This window comes from Coturnix japonica, chromosome 1 (genome assembly GCF_001577835.2).
Source record: "Coturnix japonica isolate 7356 chromosome 1, Coturnix japonica 2.1, whole genome shotgun sequence".
NCBI classification, from domain to species: Eukaryota; Metazoa; Chordata; class Aves; order Galliformes; family Phasianidae; genus Coturnix; species Coturnix japonica.
The window spans coordinates 139,908,909-139,919,546 of NC_029516.1; positions in this window are offsets into that span (position 1 = coordinate 139,908,909).

Here is a 10,638-nt window from a genome sequence, read left to right on the forward strand (position 1 = left end):
AATATGATGATACAAAAGAACTTCCTTATGGTAAGAATGATGGAGCACTGGAACAGCCTGCCCATACAGGTTGTGGAGCCTCCATCTGGAGATACTCACTACCCATGTGGATGCCCACCTGTGCAACCTAGTCTAGGGAGCTTGCTTTGGCCAGTGGTTGGACTCAATGATCTCTTGAGGTCCCTTCCAAGCCCTGTAGAGAGATGCGTAAAATGGAACAGAAAAAATATAGTTAACCACAGCAATATTTCAGAGTGAAAGAATGAAAAACTGTGTTTGGATTTTGTTCTTTTGTTTTTATTTTGCACAACCTAAATCACTTTGAAATGTAGGAAATGTACCTTATATTTTAAAAACATAATGTCTATAAAATTTCTGTGTAAAAACAATATTTGTTGTTGACATCTCTCAGTTTTACATAACAACTCTAATGAGTTATTAAATTAGACAACTCCTTCAAGCTTTGTCTTGCTTTTATTTTTTTGGTTTATCAAAACAGACAATTTTGATTGTGTTTCCTCTGGTCCAAGATACACAACTTTGAGGAGGGGGTTGTGTTTTTAAGAATATTTTCCCTTCCTTATCCCTTATATAAACTCTTTCCAGATCAAAAACAATAGTCTTTCATTTCTGAAGTCAACTGTATATGGAACCTTCAAAACAATCCCTTAGCATAAAAAAATAAAATCAAATCTAAAGTTTTCCCTCATTGAAAGGTTACGTATTAACTTGGGTCAAATAGAAATATGTGACAAACAGGGTAGGATGCAGCCTTTTTAGTTTCAAGCTTTTACAAAGCACCAGCATCACTTCATTATTTAAATGGGCAATGAAAACAGCTGCTGTGTGGAGACCATGATAAGTATTTTATGGGACCCTTAAAGGGAGTGAAGCAATAAACACTCATGCTTGATTAATAAAAGACTTCAGGAGACTTCATCTCCAGGTGCTCTCTGCCTTGTGAGTTGCAACAAACTATTTAGTATGGGAGATGCATCCTGAATAACAGCATCAGCTAAGTAGCTGAGCAAACTGCTACCAAATACAAACAAAAAGGTAAGAATCTAATCCTAAATGTGGCAGTTAAATTTGTTGCTCAAATAAGTTTATTTTCTACAGAGAAAAAAAAGATAAAAAGAAAGAAAGAAAGAAAGAAAGAAAGAAAGAAAGAAAGAAAGAAAGAAAGAAAGAAAGAAAGAAAGAAAGAAAGAAAGAAAGAAAGAAAGAAAGAAAAAAGGAAAAAAAAGTTTATTTGGGATTTTAGTGGTTTGGCTTGTTAAAATAAAACAATCTCCTTTTCAAAAGACCAATCTCTTCCAGTTGGGTTTTGCATTAGAACTTGGGTGTGGTACATGGATCTGCATCACCCATTACAAGGTGGTAAACAGCACAAAGAGGAGCATTTATGTCCAATGGCACAATCGAGCACTCAGAGGCAGTGAGCACTCAGATCAGGACCTGAAAACAACATGGTGCTATCAGTGCAGGCCTGACATTATTGCTCATTTTATTCATATAGGTGAAGCCAAAATTCTTTTAATGGTAGTTTTATTGAAAAGAAAATAAGAACCTCAGAGTTTTAAATGTTTGTGTGACCATGTGAAAAGCGATTCTTTTTTCCAAGAGATCATAAAGAGTAAAATTTATTAGTTGTCTTTTGTAAAAGAAAGAAAGCAAGAAAGGTGTCCCTTTATGCTTTATGTAGGTTGTTTGTTTTCTGCTTGTTAATTCCATAAACTCCCAGAGGTGTTTGGAGCCTCTTTGCCATGGAATAGCTACAACAAAATCAACCTACACAACTCAGATTTTCTCCAAAGGCACTTCTTCCTCTGTGTCAGGAAGGAGTGGGAAGAAGGGGAGTTAACTAGATTAATGTTTGTCTAGCTAGCAGAATGCTTGTCATCTTTGATCAGGACTCTAATTTATGTAACCACATGAGAGATAGAGACTCTCAGTCAGCAACTCTCTCATTCACTACTGGAAGACAGCTTTGGCCAAAAGTCAAACCTATTATTTATTTTTGAAAATACAAATACAAATTCCACTGGGATTTCCCCAATGAATAACGGCATAGCCAGAGAGGGAGGTAGGACCAAATTAACAGAGCTAGAAAGCCACATATGTGTGGAATTGCCATAAACAGGGTATTGTCCAGTGCAAACTTGTATTCATTATTAATTATGCTTTGATTTCGTGGAACTTTTAATTTCTATAGCATTTCAAAATATTATGTGAAGAACTACAAGATTGTGCCCAGTTTTCTTTGTCTGAATTGAAGTTAAGTTATAAAGAACATGCCTCAAAGAGAGAGTGTGAAAAGATGAAATAAAATTTGTCATCAAGGCTGAAGTCGTACATGATAACAGATGAGTAAGGAACAACAGTGTAGTCACTGAGGTGTTCAGAGAAAAGATCAGTGAGATTTGAAGGCTTTCCTCCTACATGGGAAGAACTGAAATGAAAGCTGGAGTCTGAATTTCACAGTAGAGAGAGATGGAAAATGGTATTAAGCTCTGTGAAATATCTGTGTGTAAATACAGTGAAAGTAGCTGAAGGAGCAGAAAGATCATGACTATGTGTCAGAAGATGCAAAGCGTGAAGAGTTAGTTTTGTCTCACCTTCAAAAATCTCTTCAAAAATCTTGGAGTTAGTCATTCAGATTCCCTTTATAGTGAATAAATACTTCCAGAGAGTGAGTCACCTGACCTAATTTAGACATCTATCTTGAGATGGGATGAATCACACACTCAAAGTATCTATTGACATCTGTTGACTATAAAAGGAACTAGAACTTGCTTGAATGGAGAAATTGACATTGTAGATGAATCCTGTACTTAGGCATTTTACAAAGTAACTTGATAAATACCAGGAGAATCCATTCTTTTCACGTAGGTCTCTAACACGCAAGGTACTTACGGTGGATGCAGGGAATATGGTAGCCCTCCTTATAACTGGAAATTGGATAATCCACTACTGAGTGAAGAAGGAGGGCCAAACCTAGGAATATTGTTCCACAGAAAACTCTGCTGTTAATGACAATAATTAGGCTGATCTGGAGGCTCTGCTTAAAAAGCACAAGTAAATGTTGGGCAAAGAAGAGGAGGAGAAACTGCCTTTCTTCAGTTTGGAATGTAGAATGCTGAATCTACTCAGACTGATATCAAAGTGTTAAAACTTTATTAAAAGCAGAATCTAAACAAATGCCTTTCTCCTCTGCTCACCCTCCCAAATTCCTTAATGGAGATTTTAAATGAAAATAAAAGTTCAAAATGAGTTCAGTCACTCTTAAGAAGCTCTCATATCTGAACTTTCTCCAATGAGAGCAATTTGTTATACTTTAACTGGAAAGCCAAATCTTTGAAAGGTGTTGTTCATACTAGGAAAAATTTACCACATATTGCTAATATCCCACACATTTTGATATTGTATGTTATGATTACTCTCCCAGGATATTGAATATAATCTGTGTTTTTAGAACTTTGAATGTTCTCATGTCTGTGTTTTTACCTGTACGCAGTGTCCTCACGTGAAAGAGGCAGATAAAAATTTCATGATTGACTTCTGATAGTATTACACCCACTATGTGGACAACGTTGAATCTGTTGCATCTACAAGCACAAGACTTTGGCCACAGCACAGTAAGATTTTACCCAGTGTGTAATAGACATAGTATAGGCATTGATTTTGATTGCCATTGTTTGGGTCTGCTGCATTTTGGTTTGGGAGTCCTTTTGGAATTTCAAGTGCTTCAGTATATTTCAGTAGTGAAATAGTTAACCACTCCATTTTTAAATTTTGTTTGGCCTTTTCTCAAGTAGATGCTTCCTGTTGATACACGGCTTCCTTATTTTAAAATTAGACAGGTGCTCTGCCTAGGATCACATCTCTTCCTTCATGGTGTTCAGCATGTTGTGGATTTCACTGTGCTGCAAGAATCAGTTTATTGATTTCCACAATCCATCTGTTGAGGGTATCCATGATACAACCTAAAATACAGATATCAACTTCAAATACTGTTATTAAACAGATGGTGTACTCATAAAATTATATTATGCCTACAATATAATAAGATTGCATCACTGACAATGGTGAATTTTTTTCACCTAGTATTGTACAGAAATTTTTTGAACTGAATGATGACTACATTATTGAACCATCAGCAGTACAACTCCAACCAATGTGCAATAGGTTAAGTGAGGCATATCATAAAAATCACCTTTTAAAACAGCAAAACTCCAGGGAGACTAAAACATGGAAAGATCTACATAAATCTTGCTTGCATAATTCATGGCAAGGTTTAGTATCATCTCCATTAGAGCTAATATAGGGAATACAAAGACAATTTAAAAACAACCAGTGAAACTTTTAAATGTACTCAGCAGTCAGACTTAGTGTGGAGATTCCAGTGAATCTTAGAGTGCATTTCTTAGTTTAACATTTGTTTTGCTAATTCCTCCGTGTCTCCATGGATTGTATTTACTGTTCTGTTGCTAATGCATTTTAAAGCTTTAAAGCTTTTAACCTTTAATCTCCACTTATTCAAGAGAGGTTAAGTGATCTTTTTCCTTACCTTGTGTCCAAAAACAGGTCTTCAATCAAACATTCTTCTGAAAAGACCACACTCACACTTACCTATATCCTTATAAGCTTCCTTTTAAACATGGAATCCTTTCATAATGGTAATTCATAAGAAACTTACTAAACGGTTAGTGCATAATTCAAGAGCAAAATAAACACTGCTATTTTTCCTCTGTCGTTTTATATTTAAAGAGGGAGATGCAAAGCATACTTGATGGAGACACAAGAACAGTCTATTTCACAGCAAAAATAACATTAGCAATAGTGCTACTGTACTGTAATACATAGATTATACTGAGATAAAAGAAAAGCTTCAGGGAAAAATCAGAAAATTGGATGTGCAACATCAAGGCAGATTATATGTTTTTAAACAAACCAACCCCAGAATTAGTTTTGTAAGCAAAAGTGTCATGATTAACTCTAAAATGATTTCAGGATTTAGGGCTGCTTTTAGACATTCAATTGATTTTTCCTTTGACATTTCTCCCTGATTCAACATCTACTATTCTAGTAGATGCTTCTGCGGGTGCTTTCTGTTGATTGGGGGAAGGCTGGGAGACCAGCTCAGAGCAAATGCCCAGTCTTTACACAAAGAACATAAGTTCTACTTCTAACTAAAACTACAAAGAGAGGCATTTGGATGTAGTTGAAAAGTGTGGGTCTAACATACCCAATTCTGCATGTTTCTTCTTGCTCTGCTTGGATAAGACTTGAATGTGACAGCAACAGAAGCAAAAGGCCTGTAGAACAGGAAGCATGTAAGCAGGAGGCTTCTATGATTCTCTTAGTGAAAATATCGCTTTCAGAAATGGGACTCACAGATTAGCTAAATCCAATTCTCATTTACTCTTTGTCCTCCAATTTGAAATTCCCATTCAAGTCCCCAGTTTACAATTATGAGATTTGCTAATGGAAGTGAGTTACATGATCTGACCGTGACATTTCTTTTCTGAAATTTTCTACATCCTCTAAATAAATAAATAAATAAATAAATGATGATGATGATAATAATAATAATAATAATAATAATAATAATAATGACTTGTTCTCTGTGGAAATTCTGTTTACCGTGTGATTTTTCTGTCAGGCTCCAAACGAATCATATAGCAAAACACTGTTTCCATTTCAAAAGCTTATGTCTGTTTCTTGACTATTTTCTACACATTGTAAAAACTTAGGGGAAATTTGAAACTAAACTAATTCAGTAACTTGCAGAAAGTGGAAATGAAGTTGACTCTCAGATGGTGTAACAACATAAATATCACACCCTGTGACACTGCATACCAGTAAATACCTTTTTTCAGTGTCCAACAGTATAAAAAATCTTTGAAGGTATTCTGCAACACGTTTGTTCAAAGATAGTATTCTAGGGGTGTTTCTTTTTTAATTTGAGTTATAATTATAGCAATTGCCTTAATAAAAGGTTCTGAGGTAAGGACTTGTGCATGCCATTCACTCACTGCCGTGTTTAATTCCTATCACTGTTCAATCACTTGTTACTTTATTTTTAGGGACAAATTTATAGCAAGCTGCTGGATCACATGTACCCAAGTATTTGAAGTATCTGCAGCTGCTTACATTGCAGGAGATCCAAGCTGCATTCCTGTCATGAATCATAGATTTGTGAGGGCAGAGCCACAAATATATATTTATAAAAATGCAGCTTAGGCTGCTGGCAATCAAATTTTAAACAGCTTTCCTAAAGATCTATTGTGCCAGCAGAGCTAAGGCTCTCACTCTTGTTATGATTTCTTTCCTGGGACATGGCATCTTTAGGTACTCATTAAGAGCTTCTACCGGAATGTTTACTCGACAGAAACTATAATCACTGAGTGACTGTAGGTAGAAAGGTTAATTAACAGGTAATTAACAGAAAATCATTCAGGACCAGCTTCCCAGGGGGTTTCCCCTGTCAAAAGCATAGGCATTCTGTCATTAGTGTAGATTATTTCCTGGAGGATTTGCTTGTGCAAACAGGATTTGCACCTATAAATTACATCACTTCTCTAGATACCAACGTCATCAAGGTGCACTGTTAAGTTACTGCGGGTGAAAGAGGCAAGGCAGGAAAGCTATCACTTGAATATTTCTATAGCAGATCTAAAAAACAGTGACTATCTGCACTTGTGAAAGGACTTGGGCAGCTTTTAGTTCATTCTCAATCACATTCCTTTGCCTGAGAATGTTGACAATCGTCAGGTTATTCTGAAAATAGTTAGGACTAAAATGTTTCTCAACTGCTATTGTGACTTGCTAACAGAAAAGAGTGGGATTTAGTCAATAGTAATAGTTTTGTGATTCAGCTTTAACTTCCAATCACGAAGAAAAAAGTTATCATGTGACACAGATATCAACCCAACCAATACAAACAGAGTTAAACAAACAGTTCGTGAACAACATGGAATCTGAAATTAAAGTCTTCTCTACCACTCCCTATTTTTTTATTTTTTTCTCGTTTACAGATTGTGATAGTTCTGAAGGGAAAGAGCTCATATATGAGTCAGTATAGAGAGGGCTAAGCTGCCTGCTTAGTTTGAAAAGTTCTCTGCATTAATAAGATTAAAATAATATGAACTTTTTCATATAAGGATAAATAGTTATAATATGAAAATGAGAATTGGTTAGAATCTCTTGTGGTACATATAATGAAATCTATAATTTTTTAACCATTTAAAGTGTTGTCTCAAATACCATACATTCACAAGGCAGGTGATTGTCAGAAGTTCCAATCTAAACAAAAGCCATGGTTGTGAATTACTGTGTGAACTGCATGAATCTATTTTATCCTACAAAATGTCCAGAAAAACACTTGTCCTCAATTTCTGTCGTATTTACCACATCCTTTTTCTCTTTCTGCTTTTCTTTCCTAAACTACAGTGTCATTTCAATGCCTCAAACTCTTTTTTCCCAGACCTTTTTTAAACAGCCCGTTGTTAATTTGAAGTCTTATTACTTGCATTTGTTTTTCCCTTCAACAGGAGATATGTATAATTTCCTGAAGGAAACAGAACATCCAAATATTTGTCTTGGTTAATAAGAGAAGACAGAGGAATAACGAAGAGGGTTTTCACAAAGTGATATGCTGGGAAGATGAGAGTAATGCATTTTTTTCCCTCTAAGCCTCTGATGTCCTTGCCCAAGTTCAGACAGGCTGAAAATGCACCACTTTTGACACAAGGCACATTCAAACAAACTGCTACCAGACAGACACAAGAGTTGTAAACCTGATATACCAGAACAGTCTCTCTACATTTTATGAGTACTATAGGCAAAGAGTGCCTGAGAGTATCAACGGACAGGGAAGGAACATAAGATCTGGGTTTGTTTTGTTTTTTTTTTGCTGTTGTTTGTCTTTGCTTTTGTTTTGTTTTTTGTTTTTTTTTTTTTTTTTTTTTTTTTTTTAAAGGGATGCTTTACCTACACTACAGAAGAAAGGAGAGTTATGGGTTCAAACAAATACCATGTCTATTATATATACTACGTTCTAAAGGCAAACATCCAAACATCCATAAGATGTCATCAAATAAAATTTTATATATAGATGTCATAGAAAGTCTATCTGTAGAAGTGTTTTCTGAGAGCATTAGTACATTACTGCTCACACCAAGATGACCAGCAATTCTTCTCAGAACATGTGCCACATCTGGTAAATATGTGCATGTTTACATGGACACATGCAAAAACCCATACCATGAGAAGGCTGAGCGCATGCCAATTCTGCCTGAAAGGTTTATGGTCCTATCAGCAGGAAAATACCCTGCCTTCTGTAATTAATTCTCTCTGCCATGGAGGTAGTCTCTGTTGTTAAAGAACAATCTATGATCCTACAGATTCTCCTAAGGTTATTGTTTTGGACTGTGATGGTGCCTAAAGAAACACGTGATATCATTTCCTTCAAATTCCTTATAAAAGTTTGTTCAAATATTTATTAAAGAATTGCAGGGCAAGCATTTTCACAGCTAATTTGAAATCTCTTTGATTTCACTTCTCTTCAAAAACATTGCAGTTAATCAAACATCAGAAACAGCACCATATGTTTAATCTCAATAAAATTAGAGAATAATTTTGTGTGGAACAAAAAGAACAAAGACATAGTCAATGCAAGTGTCCTAATTCAGACTGCAGTGTTACCAGGACAAACATCCTCTATTTCAATAGGTCAGTAACATACTTAAGACACTTTTTCCATGAGTATGGCTCAGACTTCTGGCTTCTACTACAATACAGGATATTTTTGTTGGGCAAAAAAATCACAAAACTCAGAGCATGGCCTTGTCTGTTTCTGTAGTAAATACATAAATTATACAAGTTTCTTATATTTTTGAAATATTTACAAAAAATGATAATGAAAAAATAAATTAAATCATTTATTACATAAATTCACAAAAGATCATTTTGCTTCATATGACACGTAGACTAAAAAACTATACATTCTTAGATCCTTGTTTCAGCCTTTGTATTTAGAGTAAATGATCAATCAGTACAGACGTGCGTAAAAATCAATAAAACAAATACATTTTCCTTGTGACTTGTCCAAAGGTTGTGATTTAGTTATAGTGCAACTTAAGTACTTAAGTTGTTGGCCCTGTTATATCACGTACGACAGTATAACGTCTTTTTTATTTTTTTTGAGGAAGAACTATGTAGTTCAAAAAACAAAGAGGAAGGGATTTAAAAACCCTAAGACAAAAGCACCAGTTTTGCGTTAATGGGCTTTATTACACCCATTTCCCAACACTGTATCTTGATCTGAAGCCCACTGAGGTATGCATCTCTCTTTCCATTGGCTAGACATCATTGAAACAGGTTTTTGAAATTTTATATGGTTAAAAAATAGCAATAAAACCTACATATGTGAAACATTCACCAGATGCATTCCTCATATGGTGTTTCTCTTGATGACAATGACATTTTCTTGCACAGAATGCGTGCAGAAGTACTGCATAGAGCAGAAATAACTCATTCCAAAGAGGTATAATCCAAATTCTCCTCAAACTGTTCATCAAACAGTAGGAGTTTTAAAAAGTCATCCTTTCATGGAGAACATCCTTTTCTAAGAGAATTCTCTAAAGGCAAGACCTCAAAGACCAAGCTCATATGAGTTCTCTAATCTTTGCTGTATGTGAATTAACATGTGTGTGTGTATTCATGAGTGAATATACACGTAGTGGAAAAGGCCTCCTCCTAAAATCAGTTGTAGCTCTTAGCCTGGGAAGACTGGCTAAGGGCAAAGGGAGAGGGAAAGGGATTTTGTTAACACAGGCACAAAAAAATTCTGGCACCACTGCTTGCAACCACAGAACAGATCAGAGTAATGTTAGTTTACATTTTTTAAATTTCCAGGAGAACATATTTAGCATCCTATGGGCTTATCACTTAAAAATATATGCCATTCACTCCTTAAATAAAATTCCTATTTTTAATAGCTTATGCTGTGACCTTGCAAAATAGGCAATGTCATAATAAATTAACCCTAATGCCTTCCTTAAATATCCTCTAAAATGTTGCCTACTTCAATGATAAAAATAGGATCCTGATTTTGAAGATGTCCCAAGTGAAGTAGCAAGCAGCATCTGCTGAAATCAGAATGTATTGGGCACAAATTGCCCAATACCTCATTAATGCCAGTCCCAACCAAGGAGATCACTAAATATGCATTCACTGATTCTGGAATTGTCCAAAAAAAGCCAGCCTGGGGAAACTGAGGAAAATGAGGAAAATGCATGTCCCTGGGATCTGTTTTTGCCCTGTCATTTCATAATGTAGAGGTGAGCTAATGTAGTTATCTCACCAGCTGAGAGACAGAGATTCTGGAAGCAATTTGGAGTTTTACTGCCTGCTGAATACTAAAACTGAAACTTGTTTTCCAAGCAACTGATCATAGAATCATAGAATGGCTTGGGTTGAAAAGGACTATAATGATCATCTAGTTTCAACCCCCCTACTATGTGCAGGGTCACCAACCACCAGACCAGGCTGCCCAGAGCCACATCCAGACTGGCCTTGAGTACCTCCAGGGAACTGAACTTTGCCTACAATAAGTTTGGCCCAGTTACTCCC